We start from the raw sequence: 17422 nt of genomic DNA, 5'->3' as shown, positions 1-17422 counted from the left end.
TTGTGAATCTTTCTGGATACACAAATTAGATAATTTAGAACCAAGGGGATTGAATAGGGATTACGAAATTCTGAGTTTTATCTAATAACCACTTTTTTTGTTTCACTTTTACAACAGAGTCGCTTAAATTGAGCTCCATCATCAAACTGGTTGGTATGATGACGCCATAGATCGATAAGGTTTTTTTGATGTTTGTTTTTCGTTTTTTTTTGTTTTTTTATTAAATTTTTTATTTTATCTTTATTTTTTCTATTATCTTTATATTTATTTTATTTATTTATTTTTTTTTTTTTCCTTTTTTCCTTTTTTTCATTTTATTTATTTTTTATTTTTATTTTATTTTATTTTATTTTTATTTTTATTATTTTTTTATTTTTATATATATATTTTTTCCATTCTGTCTTTTTAACTATTTTCTTTATTTCTTCTATTTCTTATTTTTCCATTATTATTTTTCCACTCATATTTTTCCATTTCACTTTTAATTTTTTTTTTTCATCCTTTTTGTGCAAAAGAAAGAATTCTCCTATATTCTCATTTTTTATTTTCTACTCTTTATTTTTATGTATATTATCCCCCTATATATATTTTCCTTCTCGTATATCCCTTATTCTATTAGCTCTTTCCTAACATCCTTTATGTAGTCAATATGATCACATTTCATTACTATCTCCCAAATCAATACATCAATACACATCCCCCGCTATTCTGCCCAGCATATTATCCTTCTCTTTACTCCCGAGGAGGCACCGCACTACGGATCATGTGACCCCATTCATAGCCCACCAATATGGCGCCGTGCGGCGACACTTTTTCCTCCTGACGCGTCACTTCCGGTAACACGCATTGTAATGTATCACGTGACCCCGGAAGTGTGGGGACAGTATATAAATATGCCTTACACCTGGGGCATACATCGCATTGCACATAGCACAGTAGTGCTTTTCTCCATACAGCGCCTTCTATTGATACTCTCTCTCTTTATGACCCTGGTGAGTAATGCTTAGTTTCAGAGGCTGCACAGAAGTGCCACAATACGGTTGTTTGTACGTGTATAGTGATTTGTGCTATCTCATTCTCTCTCTTGCAGCCACTGGTTGATTTTCCTTGTATTCACTGGGCAGATCCTTGGTAACAAATGTCTTATACATTATTATTTTTGCCGCTATGTTTATTGTTTTGTCCTATGTCTGTTAATCACTACGATGGAATGTAGCCATTATCCTCTATATTAATAACTACTTCGATTGATTATTATTTTCTTTTCTGTATAGTGTCTCTGTAACTATTACCTTACATTTGATTCGTGTATGAATTAACTAAACTCTGCAGGGTAATCAATACAGAGGAGGACAATTTTATATTACAGGAGGATCTATGCAAACTAGAAGCTTGGGCTGATAAATGGCAAATGAGATTTAATTTGGATAAATGTAAGGTAATGCACTTGGGTAGAGGAAATAAAATGTATAATTATATGCTTAATTGTAAATCACTGGGCAAAACTGTCACTGAAAAAGACCTGGGTGTATTGGTGGACGACAAGCTCACATTTGGCGTCCAGTGTCAGGCAGCTGCTGCAAAGGCAAATAAAATAATGGGATGCATTAAAAGAGGTATAGATGCTCATGAGGAGAACATAATTTTACCTCTATAGAAGTCACTAGTGCGACCACACTTAGAATACTGTGTACAGTTCTGGTCTCCGGTGTATAAGAAAGACATAACTGAACTAGAGCGGGTGCAGAGAAGAGTGACCAAGGTTATAGAGGACTGGGGGGTCTGCAATACCAAGACAGGTTATTACACTTGGGGTTATTTAGTTTGGAAAAACGAAGGCTTAGGGGTGATCTTATTACCATGTACAAATATATGAGGGGACAGTACAAAGACCTTTCTACTGATATTTTTACTCTGAGGCCTGAGATGGGGACAAGGGGGCATCTTCTACGTCTGGAGTAAAGAAGGTTTAATCATAATCACAGATGCGGATTCTTTACTGTAAGAGCCGTGAGACTATGGAACTCTTTGCCGCATGATGCTGTAATGAGTGATTCACTACTAAAATTTAAGAAGGGCATGGATGCCTTTCTTGAAAAGTATAATATTACAGGTTATATATACTAGATTCCTTGATAGGGCGTTGATCCAGGGAACTAATCTGATTGTCGTATGGAGTCGGGAAGGAATTTTTTTCCCCAATGTGGAGCCTAGTGTTTGCCACATGGGTTTTTTTGCCTTCCTCTGGATCAACCTGTTAGGCTATGGGTTAAACTAGATGGACTTAGTCTTCATTCAACCTTAAAAACTATGTTACTATGTTACTAGATAAAGAAAAAAAATAAATCAATCTCAGAAGAGAGAAAGGCTAGAGGTATGACACTAGTGGTATGACAGAGCTTTTGATATGAACAAAATAGGGACTGACAGATTTAACTCACTTTTATCTTCACAAACAAGCATCATAGATCTGATCTCCTCAACGCTGCTGATAAGGCCACGGCCCCACTATCAGTATTTGGTCAGTATTCAGTCAGTATTTTTTCTCAGGAGTGGGAGCCAAAACCAGGAGTGGGTGATACAGGGCCGGCTCCAGGTTTTCGTGGACCCCGGGCGAAAGAGTCTCAGTGGGTCCCTTTAACACATATCACAATTCATGATGCAAAGATACAGCAGAGAAATATATATATATATAATACTATGTCAAAGATTTCACTTCTTACATTACATGAGCAATATCTATTGTAAATCTACAATAGCTCAGAAACTGGTGAATTCTCTCAACGCACAGTGCAGACCGGACAATATAGTCCCCATACAGCATTATGGGCACCACATAGTGAACCATACAGAATTATGGGCACCACATAGTCCTCCACACAGAATAATGGACCCCATATAATGCTCCATGCAGAATACTGGCCCCCATATAATGCTCCATGCAGAATACTGGCCCCCATATAATGCTCCATGCAGAATACTGGCCCCCATATAATGCTCCATGCCGAATACTGACCCCCATATAATGCTCCATGCTGTATGGACCCTACATAATGTTCCATGCTGTATGGACCCCATATAATGCTCCATGCTCTATGGGCCCCACATAAATGCTCCATGCTGTATGGGCCCCATAAATTGCTCCATACTGTATGGGCCCCACATAATGCTCCCTACATAATGGGCCCTATATAATGCTCCATGCCTCCATACATAAAAAAAAATCAAATACTCACCTCTCCTCGCTACCGCTGATCAGCGCCGAGCTCCTCAGCGTCACCGTCTTCCCGCTTTCTGCACTGTGACTGATCAGCAGAGGGCGCGCTGGAAAGACGTCATCGCGCCCTCTGCACTTAGACGTCCCAATCAGGAGACACAGAAGAGACAGGACCTACGGAGGAATGGGGAGAGGTAAGTATTTTGCCGGGGCCACGAGCAAGTGGGGGGGGCAACTTGCGGGTGCTGGGCCCGGACTCCTCAGCTCACCGCCTCATAGTGCGCTGGTGTCCATGACGGCGAGTGGGCTCCCCGCAGAATTGGTGCACTTGTTTCTATTATACCTTTTCTCTGATTATTTCTCGCCTGGTTTTGGCTCCCACTCCTGTAAAATAATACTGACCGGATACTGACCAAATACTGATAGTGGGGTCATGGCCTTATCAAGGTGTGACTTCTATTATTGATTAATGTACTTGCAAACAATTCACATGATTTAGAAGAACGAATCCTATTAAATCAGTATCTATCCATCTATCTATCTATCTATATATCCATCTATCTATATCTATTTAAAAAAATTGGAGGCAGCACACCATTCAGAGTGGAAAAAAGTGCTGTTTAATGGTCCATCATGGCGGCGTTGTGGTTCTGAAATGAGAACCTTTCTTCAGAACCGAAATGTCGCCATGATGTACCATTAAACAGCACTTTTTTCACTCGGAATGGTGTGCTGCCTCCAATTTTTTTAAATATATTGAAGGTTGGTCTGTACCGGGGAGGCTTTGCACCCAGTTACTATGTGCTAGTGCTGCGTTTGGTTTTTCTTTTTTATCTATCCATCTATCCCTCTATTTATCTATCTATCTATCTATCTATTTAGAAAAAATCAAGGCAGCAACAGAAAAAAAAGGGGTGAGTGAGGGGCAGGGGTGCAGAGCTTCACAGTAATAAACCAAACCTTCAACATACATACAAAAATGAAGGAAGCACTCTCAAAATAGAAAATTGGAAAAATTGAATAGCCCACAGTGATGGCAATGTTTTGGTCCAATTGAGGACCTTTCCTCAAGTACAGTTATGAAAATAACATAGTTACCATATATATTTTTATGTTTTCCTACTTTTAAGCAATATATTAAATTTTTTAAAATCATATGTAATTGTGTTGGCATGTTTTGAATGAAATAACTTTTTATATTTTTCCTTCACCAGTGCTTTATTTTGTTTTTTTATGGGACCAAACGTCTTGATCTTGACACCTAAATACCATAGTCACTTGTGACTACTGCATCTAGGAGGTAAATGGAATTCTAAAGGATTTTCAGAAAATCACAATCCTGAGACACAGTTTTTTATAAAAAAAAAAATCTGGACTTTACTTACCAACTGCAGGTCCACCACTTTGTCTCCACTGCTGCTCACGGTAACTGATGTTGGCTGCAGCTCTGACGTCACTTCAGCAGAGTGGTAACCAGTCAGTGAGCTCAGCGACTTTCTGTTTATATATAAAGATACATAGAGCAGGGCCACAGTAACAAGTACGACATGTTCCCATTAGAAAGGAGAGAATCTGCTATACAGTTATAGGGTATGCAGTGAGTCCAACGGCTGACCAATTTTAGGAAAAACCCCACTAAGAATTTAAAGACACACAGAGCAGGGCCACAGTAACAAGTAAGACATGTTCCCATTATTAACAAGTGGGTCTCCTATACTGTTATTGCGTATCCAGTGACTGCAAGGGCTGCCAAAAATTTGGACGCAACCCAATACCCCTTTGAAGAGACATAGAGGAGGGTCTCAGTAAAAAAAATGTTCCCATTATAAAGGAGCGGGTCTCCTATAGTGGTAATGCCCATGCTGTGACTGCAAGGGCTGCCAAAATTTGGGAAAAACCCCACTAAGAATTTAAAGACACATGAAGCAGGGCCACAGTAACAAGTACGACATGTTCCCATTAGAAAGGAGAGGGTCTGCTATACAGTTATAGGGTATGCAGTGAGTCCAATGGCTGACCAATTTTAGGAAAAACCCTACTAAGAATTTAAAGACACATAGAGCAGGGCCACAGTAACAAGGTACGACATGTTCCTATTAGAAAGGAGAGAGTCTGCTATACAGTTATAGGGTATGCAGTGAGTCCAACGGCTGACCAAATTTAGGAAAAACCCCACTAACAATTTAAAGAGACATAGAGCAGGGCCACAGTAACGACAAATTCCCATTAGAAAGGAGAGAGTCTCCCATAGTGTTGGCCTATGCAGTGAATGCAAGGGCTGCCAAAAATTTGAAGGCACTTCAATGCCCCTTGGAAGAGACGAGGAGGAGGGCTTCATAAAAAAATGTTCCCATTAGAAAGGAGCGGGCCTCCTATACTTGTAAGGCCCATGCACAAGTGTATGGACTGACAAACATTTACCCCTGGGGGGTATACATGAACATACTGTATAAAAAAATTTTTTTACGGGCATCATAAACACCCTTTAAAAAAATTATGTGGATGTTGCATCACGGACCACGGTCACCCTGGTGATATGGTGGTGGAGGATGAGGAGAAGGAGGAGGACAAGAGCAAATAGCCAAAATCAGGAAGCGTATACCCATGTGTGGGTGTGAAAAAGTGCATGGGAATACACCTCCCTAGAAAAGACACTGGATTTAAGTTTATGCTACGCTGCTATCATTCGGTGGTGTTGAGAAATCTTGCCCAATCCAGCCCTTGTACATTTTTATAAGAGTCAGCCTGTCAGCATTTTCAGTTGACAGGCGGATGCGCTTATCAGTTATAATTACACCAGCGGTGCTAAAAACCCGCTCTGATAAAACGCTGGCGGCAGGGCAGGCCAGGACCTGCAAGGCATAGAGAGCCAGTTCATTCCACATATCCAGCTTGCATACCCAATAATTATAAGGCACAGAGGAATCACGGAGGACGTTGGTACGGTTGGCAAGGTTCTCCCTCAGCATCTTCCAAAACTTTGCACTCCTTGTGAGAGTACCCCGCGCCTCAGGGCCTGTGCGATGGGAGGGTCTGAGAAAACTCTCCCAGAACTTTGACAGTGTTCCCCTGCCTCTGCTGAATTAAAGTTGTGTCTCTCTCGCCTGTACTCCTTGGTTGTCCAACGAATTGTGCCCTCTGCCGCCAGCGTTTTCAGATGGGAATTTCTTTAATAGTTTGGCAACAAGGGCCTTCTGGTACAGCCCCATTTTTGTAGAACTGTCCGCCTCAGGAATAAGAGATATAAAGTTCTCCTTATAGCGTGGGTCTAGAAGTGTCACCAACCAGTAATGACTGTCACCCAAAATTTTAAGAACGCGAGGGTCATGGGAAAGGCAGCGTAACATAAACTCAGCCATGCGTGCCAGACTACTAACAGGCAAGACTTCCGTGTCCTCACCAAGAGGATGACTGACCATGCTCTCCTCCTCCTCCTCCTCCTCTCTGTCCTCTGGCTATCCACGCTGAACATATGGTATAACAGCTGTGCAGGTAGTACTGTCTATAGTGCATGAAACTAGCTCCTGTCCTTCCTCCTCCTCCTCCTCTTCCTCATTGTCACCCAATCCACGTTGGGATGAGATGAGGCTTGGCTGTGTGTAATCACCCTGTATGGTTCCTTGCTCCATCTCATCGTGCTCCGTCTGCAATGCATCCTCTTTGATTGTGAGCAGAGAGCGTTTCAGGAGACAGAGAAGCGGGATGGTGATGCTAATTATGGCATCATCACCGCTCACCATCTTGGTGGAGTCCTAAAAGTTTTGGAGGACGGTACATGTGTCTGACATCCATGTCCACTCCTGAGGTCTTATGTGTGGAGTCTGAACTGAATACCGACTGCCTTGTTGATGCTGGTACTCAACAAATGCCCTCTTCTGCTCACAAATCCTTCCCAACATTTGCAGTGTAGAGTACCAACATGTGGGGACATCACACACCAGTCTGTGAGCCGCAAGCTGCAAACGCTGCTGAAACCCGGCAAGGGCGGCGGAAGCTGTAGCTGACTTTCTAAAATGGGCACACAGGCGGCGTACTTTAACAAGCAGATTTGGCAGCTCCGAGTAGGATGTGAGAAACCGCTGAACCACGAGGTTAAGCACATGGGCCAGGCATGGTATGTGTGTGAGCTTGCCTCGCCACAGAGCCTCCACCAGGTTCCGGCCATTGTCACACACAACCATGCCTGGCTGTAGGTTCAGCGGTGTGAGCCACAGATCTGCCTGCTCTTTCAGAGCTGTCCATAGCTCTTCAGCATTGTGCTGTTTGTCACCTAAGCATATTAGCTTCAGCACAGCCTGTTGCTGCTTGGCCGAGGCAGTGCTGCAGTGCTTCCAGCTTGTGACTGATGTGGACATTTTGGAGATGGAGGCTGAAGAGGAGGAGGAGGCTGAGGAGGATGAGGTGCACGAGCTGTAAACCGTGGGGGCAACCTTGATTGACCTAGGGCCTGCAATCCTTGGAGTCTGGAGGACATGTTCCGTTCCATGGACGTGCTTCCTGATGCTGCTACTTGAGAATGCGCAACGACAGGTGCAGGGCAGGAGGCATCTTCGCTTGCACCATGGACAGGGGATTACCTTGCATGCACAACAGCAGAAAAAGCAATGGTGGCACCTGCAGACACTGTTCCTGGACCCTGGGGTTCAGCCCATAAAGTCAGGTGCTTTGCTGCCATGTGCCTGATCATGCTGGTGGTGGTCAGGCTGGTCGTTTTGCCACCCCTGCTGATACTGGCTTGGCAGGTGGTGCAAATGGCCTTTTTGGGGTTATCGGCAGAGTCTTTAAAAAACAACCAGACTCGGAAAGACCTAACAGTTGTACTGGCAACTTCCTTCATGTTGGTGTTACGGGGAACGGTTGCCTGCCTTCTGTCTGCGGGCACCACACTGCTTCTTCCTGCCTGTTGGGGTGCTCTGCCTCCCACCCCTTGTGTGCTGCTGTCCTCGCTCTGCATGTCCTCCTGCCAGGTTGGGTCAGTTACTATATCATCCACCACCTCGTCTTCCACTTCCGCACCCTGGTCCTCCTCCTGACTTTCTGGCAATTGTGTCTCATCATCGTCCACCTCTTGTGACACTTTCTCACCGTCGCCTTCATGTTACCGTAGCTGCTCAAATATTTGGGCATCGCTACACGCAATCTCCTGTTGCCCCGCTTCAAGTGGACCAGGCGATAGGCCCGAATCTATAAATGGAAAAGTGAACAGCTCTTCAGAGTATCCAAGTGTGAGATCAGTTGTCTCCAGGCACTCAGCATGGTGGGAGGAAGGAGGATAACGGTGAGGAATATGCGGTCCAGACTCACAGCTACTGAGACTTGACCGTGTGGAAGACACCGTGTGGTGGTGGCTAAGTGACTGGAAGCATTATCCGCTATCCAACTGACGCGCCCCCTGGGCCGTGGGGTACTCAGTGCCAGGCCGGTCATTGCTAGGGGAGATGTCACAGTGGCGGTGACCCGGTCCGTGACCCAGGGCGGTCAATCAAAAGGGGAATATTATTTACAGGGGATTTATAGTTCTTATATACAGTTTGTGATGCCACCTGTGGTATGCGGCTATATGGAGCCGCCGGTGCGGAGCAGGTCCTCTGGAGCTGGTGTAAATGCAGCAGAGTTGGTTCAGCTCTCCACAGGTAGAGCTTAGCTCCAGGGCAGTGTAGTTGTTGCTGTTATGGTAGTGCAGTGTAGTGCAGGGGGTGATGGTGCAGCAGTAATAATTGACAGAGACAGTGGGGTGCAGTCTTCCGGATTTACTCACAGTTCTCACTTTGCTCCTGGTTACAACTGCAGATCATAACTTCCCACGTCGTGCTGCGTTCACCGGGCAGGGGCTCAGCCAACCCTCAGGTACTTCCGGAGTGCATAACAGGACCCCCTTCTGTGTGTTCTTTCTGGCCGTCTCCCTGCACCTCACACCTAGTGTCCCAATACAGTGACCGCGGACCTTGCCGGGCGACGTCTTCTCTGTCCCCTGGGTCCTCTATGGCCTCCTTCTTGGTGAGACAGATATGGCTTGTGGCTGCAGTACCTGAAATACTGAAGCCTCCGGTTTCCTAGTTGAGGCTTAAAGAACGCCGCTAGTTTAGGGACCGGTCCCCCTCCGTGCGACCTGACCCCTCCACCTCCTGGCAGATTCGGCCGTACAGGTGGCCTCCAGCACTACCTGTACCCTTGGGTCCCTTCCACGTTCCTGGAGCCTTTCTCCTGCTCCTCTCTCTCTTCAGTCTTGGGCCTCTCTGGCTAGGCCCTCGTCCTGAGCAGAGATCCTACAGAGCTCCTGCTCCTCTCACTGTCCTCTCCTGACTGAACTGAACTCCCAAGATGGCTTCCCTCTTTATACTATTCCTAACAAGTGCTCCCCTGATTTACTTCCTCCACCCACACCCATTACATGGTTCCCCCTACTTTGGTTCCTCCCACTCCAGCCAGGGACAGGGCTCAGCAGAGGAGCAGCGCATCTTGCCCCTCCTGCTGGTCTGGAGTAGTGTAGTGTTGGATGCAGGTGTTAGGGTCCCGGGCAGTACTCCTTCCTTACCTGAGAGTGAGATACCACACCTCTGGGTGAGATGCAGTACCTCTGTGGCGACTTAACCCGCAGGGGTGCCACACAACCAACAACCTTTTGACACTGCTCTGGGTTCAATAATGGTGTGCTGCGGTCCCCTAGGAATTGGGACAGGAAGGTCAGGCGAGAAGATGTGGGTGTTTGTTGAGGCACAATTTCAGCTTGCCCACGGCCTTGTCCTCGGCCTCTGCATGCACCATCACCATCACGTCCAGATCCCCGTCCCTTGCCACATGCCTTGCCCATTTTAAATGGAGGACAGTATCTTCCACGCTCACTACAAATGACTGAGTTTGGAGTGAATTTATATGTGATCTGTGTGATGGAGAAAACAGAGTGTTAAATACCTGGCCTGTAGGTAACTAGTTTGAACAGCAAACTGGTGTGAATTGCTTCACTGACACACTGAAAGAAATTTTTAATGAAGGCCAGAAATGGCAGTATTTTCTGACAACGTATATGTGATCCGTGTGATGGAGAAAACAGAGTTTTAAATACCAGGCCTGTAGGTAAGTAGTTTGAACAGCAAACTGGTGTGAATTGCTTCACTGACACACTGAAAGAAATTTTTAATGGAGGCCAGAAATGGCAGTATTTTCTGACAACGTATATGTGATCCGTGTGACGGAGAAAACAGAGTTTTAAATACCTGGCCTGTAGGTAAGTAGTTTGAACAGCAAACTCGTGTGAATTGCTTCTGACGCGTCCCCTGGGCCGTGGGGTACTCGGTGCCGGACCAGTCGGTGCAGGGGATGTCACAGTGGCAGTGACCGGTTCGTGACTCAGGGCGGTCAATAAAAGGGGATTTTATAGTTTTTATAGTTTAATGTTCATGACGCCACCTGTAGTATGTGGCTATACGGAGCCGCCGTTGCGGAGCAGGTCCTCTGGAGCTGTTGGTAATGCAGCAAAGTTGGTTCAGCTCTCCACAGGTAGAGCTAAGCTCCAGGGCGGTGCTGTGATGGTTAATAATGAGGTAGCTGTTGTTGTGCAGTGTAGTACAGGGCTGGTGATGGCGCAGCAATAATTCACAGAGACAGTGGGGTGCAGTCTTCAAGGTTTACTCATGATTATCACGTTGCTCCTGGTTAGAAAGGCCAAATTATCACCACCCGCGTCGTTCTGCGTTCACCGAGGCAGGGGTTCAGCAATCCCTCAGGTATTTCAGGAGTACTTAACGGGACCCCGTTCTGTGTGCCTTTCTCGGTCATCTTCCTGCGCTGGCTATTACCCTCCTGCCCTGCGCCTCGCAACCAGTGTCCCAAGCCGGTAACCTCAGATCTTGGCGGGCAACCTGGAGTTCCTTGGATCCTGTGCGGCTACCTTTTCAGTGATTAATTGCGGCTGTGGGCAACTACACCCTAAAAATGTAGAAGCCTCCGGTTTCTAGCTGAATGTTGTAATTCCCACTAGTTAGGGGCCGGTCCCCTTTGCGGCCTGATTCCTCCACGTCCTGGTAGATTCGGGCGTACGGGTGGCCTCCTGCGCTTCCCGTACCCCTAGGATCCCCTCTTTCTTTCTGGAGCCTTCCTCTCTGCTCCTCTCTTCTCTTCAGTCTCATCTCCTGGGCCTCTCTCACTCAGGCCCGCTCCTCCCGAGCAGAGCTCCTGCAGAGCTCCTGCTCCTTTCACTGTCCTCCTCTGACTGTTCTGTTAAGACCGGACTCCTTCTAGATGGTTCCTTGCTTTCTTATACTCCTGCTGAAGTGCTCCCCTAAACTACTTCCTCCACCCACACCCACTACATGGTTCCGCCCTCCAGCTAGGGACCAGGGACTGTGCTTTCCCTTAGGAGCAATCTCGCCCTGCCCTCTGAAGTGGAGTGTAATGGATGCAAGTGGGTGGGCCCCGGGCAGTACTCCATCCTTACCTGAGAGTGAGATACCACACCTCTGGGTGAGATGCAGTACCTCTCTGGCAACTTAACCCGCAGGGGCGCCACACTTCACTGACACACTAAAGGAAATATTTAATGGAGGCCAGAAATGACAGTATTTTCTGACAACGTATATGTGATCCATGTGACGGAGAAAACAGAGTTTTAAATACCTGGCCCGTAGGTAAGTAGTTTGAACAGCAAACTGGTGTGAATTGCTTGACTGACACACTGAAAGAAATTTTTAATGGAGGACAGAAATGGAAGTATTTTCTGACAACGTGTATGTGATCCATTTGACAGAGAAAACAGAGTTTTAAATAGCTGGATTTCTAGCGCTGTAATATGGAAAGGACCTGGCTGTATTCTGCAGTGCCAACAAGCAAATGGCACAGAAAAACGGTGTTCTCTGGATTGCTTTTTAAGCAAATAATGAGGATTAAGATCCAAAAAAGTATTCCTGGCCCCTGAGACCTGGGCCTTTGTATAGAAATATCTAATAGCAGCAGAAGGCAGAATTGGAATGGAGCCTCTTGTTCTATATGCACTGCAGTCTGTTATATACCCTGCCTGCCTGCCTATATACACTGGCTGCCTGATATCTGTGCAGATGGATTAGTTAGTCCTCAAAAGGACTGTTTGTTAAGATGGATCTGTGTAATGTACGGTTTTTCTCCCTACACTACCTAATACACAAGCAAATCTCTCCCTGACGCAGCAGCTCCCTACACTGTCTGATCCGGAGTGACTGTGACATGCATGGCGGCGCCAGATCTGATATAGACCTGATGACGCTGTGCGGCCATCCAATCACTGTAATGCCACAACCAACATGGCTACGGCATTACAGTGAGTGGCAGGCAATCCCTGCATGTTGATTGGCGCGCTAAAGATCACCAAACATGTAGGGAGGGGACCCGAGCTCCCGCCCGAGCAACCCTGGAAATACTCGGCGAGCGCCGAGCATCTCGAGCAGTGAGATGCTCGGGCGAGCACCGGGCAGTAGCGAGCATGCTCGCTCATCACTAATATCAAACCCTCCTAAGGTTTACTAGCAACTGTGAAATAACTCACCACTGCCAGTCTTTCACCCGACTCCATACAACAATATCTTGACTTACTACATATTGCTCTTAGAGATAACTATCTTCTATGAAATGTTTTGGGTTTTTTTAACCTGAGGAAGCTGCATCTTGCAGCGATACGTGTGGGACTTTTGCAGAACCACTTATCTGACTATAGTACATGTTTGGATCCCTTTTATTATATATATTTGAAGGGGGATATATTTATTGTATTCCTTTTTGGATATCACATTATTTCTTCATTATTTTATTAATTAATATATTGTCATGGTTGTGTCGCCACGAAGATCGTCACGATTGCACAGCCTGACTTCTCGCAGCTGAGTTTTTGGTGTTTTGTGCTTTTCGGCAGTGAGGGAGTTAACTTTCTCTCTCTGTGCTAGACAAGGTCCAGCCTCGCCCAGCTGCAATCAATTCTGCAGTAGTGAGATTCCTTCATATGTCTGCTGCTCTGTTAGGGAAGTTGTCAGTGAAAGCATTTCAGGCAGACTAACAGAGCGGATCGTGGTATTTGGAGTTTCAGAGCTAAGTGTATTTGGAGTGGTTTTTCCCTTCCTCGCTTTATCATTTATCTCCTTTCCCGTTGGTGTTCCCTCTGTTGTAGTTGTGTAGTTTTTGTATGCAAGGTGGTTTTGGTTTTACCCTTGTACTGTCTCGTTCGTCTAAGTACTGAGTGTTGGCATATTATTACCTGTCCCCTTTCGTCCCCTTTTGTGTGGTGGACGGCAATCTGGGAGTAGGTATTTCGTCCCTAGGGTCATCTCAGTTTCTCGTACCGGCGGAGGTGGTGGTGGGTACGAGAACTGAGAAGATATCTGTTCTTTTAGATAGTGGGGCCGGGGCTAATCTGGTGGATGCTCGGTTTGCCCGGGTTCAAGGTATGCATTTGAGTGAGTTGGCTAAATCCATCCCCATATTCTCGATCGATGCCAGGCCCCTCGGTCAGGGAAGTTTTTTGCATGTTGTGCATAACGTAAAACTTCAAGTGGGGGCGATACATAAAGAACTGTTGTCTTGCTACGTGTTGGAGGGTCTTCCCACTCCTATAGTGTTGGGCCTTCCTTGGTTAACTAAGCATAACCCGGTTATTAATTGGCAATCCAGAGAGATAAGCCAATGGAGTAATTTCTGTAATAAAAACTGCATGAATACGGTCGTCGGTGCTGTCACTCCTAGGGTCTTGCCTCCATTTTTGGTGGACTTTGAGGATGTATTCTCGGAGAAGGGGTGTCGGGAACTACCTCCTCATCGCGAGTATGACTGTTCTGTAAAACTGCTCCCTGAGGCCAAGTTACCTAAATCTAGGTTGTATAACCTTTCTGGTCCTGAGAGGCAGGCCATGAAGGATTATATTTCTGAAAGTCAGGCTAAGGGGCATATTAGACCTTCATCTTCCCCGGTGGCCGCGGGGTTCTTCTTTGTGAAGGAGAAGGATGGAGGCCTACGCCCTTGCCTGGATTTCCGTGAACTTAATCGGATTACGGTCCGAGATCCGTACCCGCTCCCACTTATTCCCGATCTCTTTAATCAGATCGTGGGCGCCAAATGGTTCTCTAAGTTGGATCTCAGGGGGGCGTACAATCTGATTAGAATGAAGGAGGGGGATGAGTGGAAGATGGCGTTTAACACTCCGGAGGGGCATTATGAGAACCTTGTCATGCCATTCGGTCTGACTAATGCCCCGGCGGTGTTCCAACACTTTGTTAATGACATTTTTCGCCGCCTGGTTGGACAGTTTGTTGTCATATATCTGGATGATATCTTAATTTACTCGCCTGATCTGGTGTCTCATCAGGAGCACGTTAGGCAGGTGTTACAGATCTTGCGGGATAATAAACTGTATGCTAAATGGGAAAAGTGTGTGTTCGCCGTACAGGAACTCCAGCTTTTAGGTTTCCTGGTTTCAGCGTCTGGTTTTCGTATGGACCCTGGGAAAGTGCGGGCAGTTCTTGAGTGGGATCTGCCTGAGAATCTTAAGGCACTACAACGTTTCCTGGGGTTTGCTAATTATTACCGGAAGTTCATTCGTAATTTCTCATCCATGGTTAAACCTCTCACTGACATGACAAAAAAGGGGACGGATTTTTCTAGGTGGTCTGACAAGGCTTGTCAAGCTTTCTCCTCCTTGAAAAAATGTTTTGCCTCGGCACCCATACTCATTCAACCTGATGCGTCACAGCCATTCATTGTAGAGGTAGATGCTTCCGAGGTAGGGGTGGGAGCAGTGTTGTCACAAGGTTCGTCCCCTGGTAAGTGGCATCCGTGCGCCTTTTTCTCTAAAAAATTGTCGTCCGCTGAGAGGAATTACGATGTCGGCAATAGGGAACTCTTGGCCATTAAGTTAGCTTTTGAGGAGTGGCGCCATTTTTTGGAGGGGGCAGTCCATCCGGTCACCGTCATCACCGATCACAAGAACCTGCTTTATCTGGAGTCTGCAAAACGTCTGAATCCCAGACAAGCCAGGTGGTCGTTGTTTTTCACCAGGTTTAATTTTGTCGTTACGTTTCGTCCTGGGTCAAAAAATGTGAAGGCGGATGCCTTATCTCGTAGTTTCCCTGGGGCCGGGAATACGGATGACCCGGTTCCTATGCTTCAAGAGGGGGTGGTGGTGTCGGCAGTATGCTCTGAGCTTGAGGAGGAGGTATTGGAGGCTCAGGGGGACGCCCCTGTTGGACCTCCAGGGAGACTGTTTGTTCCAGATCAGCTACGACAAAAGGTGATCGAGGCACACCATAACTCAGCTTTAGCAGGACACCCAGGGAGTAAAGCAACTGTGGATGTCCTCTCGCGTCGGTTTTGGTGGCCTAACTTACATAAGGAGGTGGTAACTTTTGTTGCGTCCTGTGGGGTTTGTGCGCGCTCTAAGACGCCACATACCCATCCGTCTGGGGCCCTCTTACCTTTGAAGATCCCGGAGCGTCCTTGGACTCATCTGTCTATGGACTTTATTACGGACCTCCCGCCGTCTTCGGGTAAAACTGTCATTCTCGTTGTAGTAGACAGGTTCAGCAAGATGGCACATTTTATCGCTCTTCCTGCTCTTCCTAATGCTAAAACTCTTGCGCAGGTGTTCATTGGGGAGATTGTGAGGCTTCACGGGGTACCCTCCGATGTGGTGTCGGTTCGGGGGTCTCAGTTTGTGTCCAAGTTCTGGAAGGCATTTTGTACTCGGCGGGGGATGCATTTGTCGTTCTCATCGGCTTTTCATCCCCAGACCAATGGTCAGACGGAACGTCTGAACCAGAGTTTGGAGACATATCTCCGGTGTTTTGTGTCAGAGAACCAGGAGGACTGGGCTTCTTTCTTACCTCTGGCGGAGTTTGCTCTTAATAATAGGCGGAGCGAGTCCACTGGTAAGTCCCGGTTTTTTGGGGCATATGGTTTTCACCCCCAGTTTTGTACTTTCAGTAGAGGGGGCTTTTCGGGGGTTCCTGAGGAGGAACGATTTTCGTCATCACTCGCTTCTGTATGGAGAGGGGTACTGAATAATCTGAGTACTATGACGAACCGTTACAAACGTATGGCTGACAGGAGGAGAGTGTCTGGTCCGGACCTAAGTGTGAACGATCTGGTATGGTTGTCTACTAAGAATATAAAACTTAAGGTTCCTTCCTGGAAACTGGGTCCCAGGTTCATCGGGCCGTACAGGATCAGTTCTATAATTAATCCGGTGGCATTCCGTCTTGATCTCCCCCCTTCGTTTAAAATTCACAACGTGTTCCACAGATCGTTGCTTAAGAGGTATGTGGCGCCGGTGATACCGTCACCTTTACCTCCGCCTCCAGTGGTGGTCAATGGTAACTTGGAGTTCCAGGTATCGAAGGTCATCGATTCACGCTTTAATCGTCGGTCCCTTCAGTACCTGGTTCATTGGAAGGGGTATGGTCCTGAGGAGAGGATGTGGGTTCCTGCGTCAGATATTAACGCAGACCGGTTAATTCGGGCCTTCCACACGACTCACCCGGATAAACCTGGCCCTGAGGGTCCGGAGGCCCCTCGTAGAACGGGGGGTACTGTCATGGTTGTGTCGCCACGAAGATCATCACGATTGCACAGCCTGACTTCTCGCAGCTGAGTTTTTGGTGTTTTGTGCTTTTCGGCAGTGAGGGAGTTAACTCTCTCTCTCTGTGCTAGACAAAGTCCAGCCTCGCCCAGCTGCAATCAATGCTGCAGTAGTGAGATTCCTTCATATGTCTGCTGATCTGTTAGGGAAGTTGTCGGTGAAAGCATTTCATGCAGACTAACAGAGCGGATCGTGGTATTTGGAGTTTCAGAGCTAAGTGTATTTGGAGTGGTTTTTCCCTTCCTCGCTTTATCATTTATCTCCTTTCCCGTTGGTGTTCCCTCTGTTGTAGTTGTGTAGTTTTTGTATGCAAGGTGGTTTTGGTTTTACCCTTGTACTGTCTCGTTCGTCTAAGTACTGAGTGTTGGCATATTATTACCTGTCCCCTTTTGTTGTGATCGGGGTCCTTCTCAGGACTAGATTACTTAGGTGCAGGGATCCTCAGGAGGTAGGGGTTACGCTGGCGGCCTGGACCTCTGTACCTTTAACAGTACCTCCAGGTAGAGGGATTAGTCAGGGCCCCAGCTTAGAGTCAGCTTAGGCCCCCTACCTCCAGTACACAGAGACAGCGTGACATATATCTCTTCATTTGTTCAAGCCTCTTCTGCACTGGTCTT

Source organism: Phyllobates terribilis, unplaced genomic scaffold (assembly GCF_046119375.1).
Source record: "Phyllobates terribilis strain yellow unplaced genomic scaffold, ASM4611937v1 Scaffold_1__5_contigs__length_1240528914, whole genome shotgun sequence".
In the NCBI taxonomy this organism is placed as follows: domain Eukaryota; kingdom Metazoa; phylum Chordata; class Amphibia; order Anura; family Dendrobatidae; genus Phyllobates; species Phyllobates terribilis.
The sequence above is the reverse complement of the archived record's forward strand: the minus strand, read 5'-3'. Positions refer to the sequence as shown.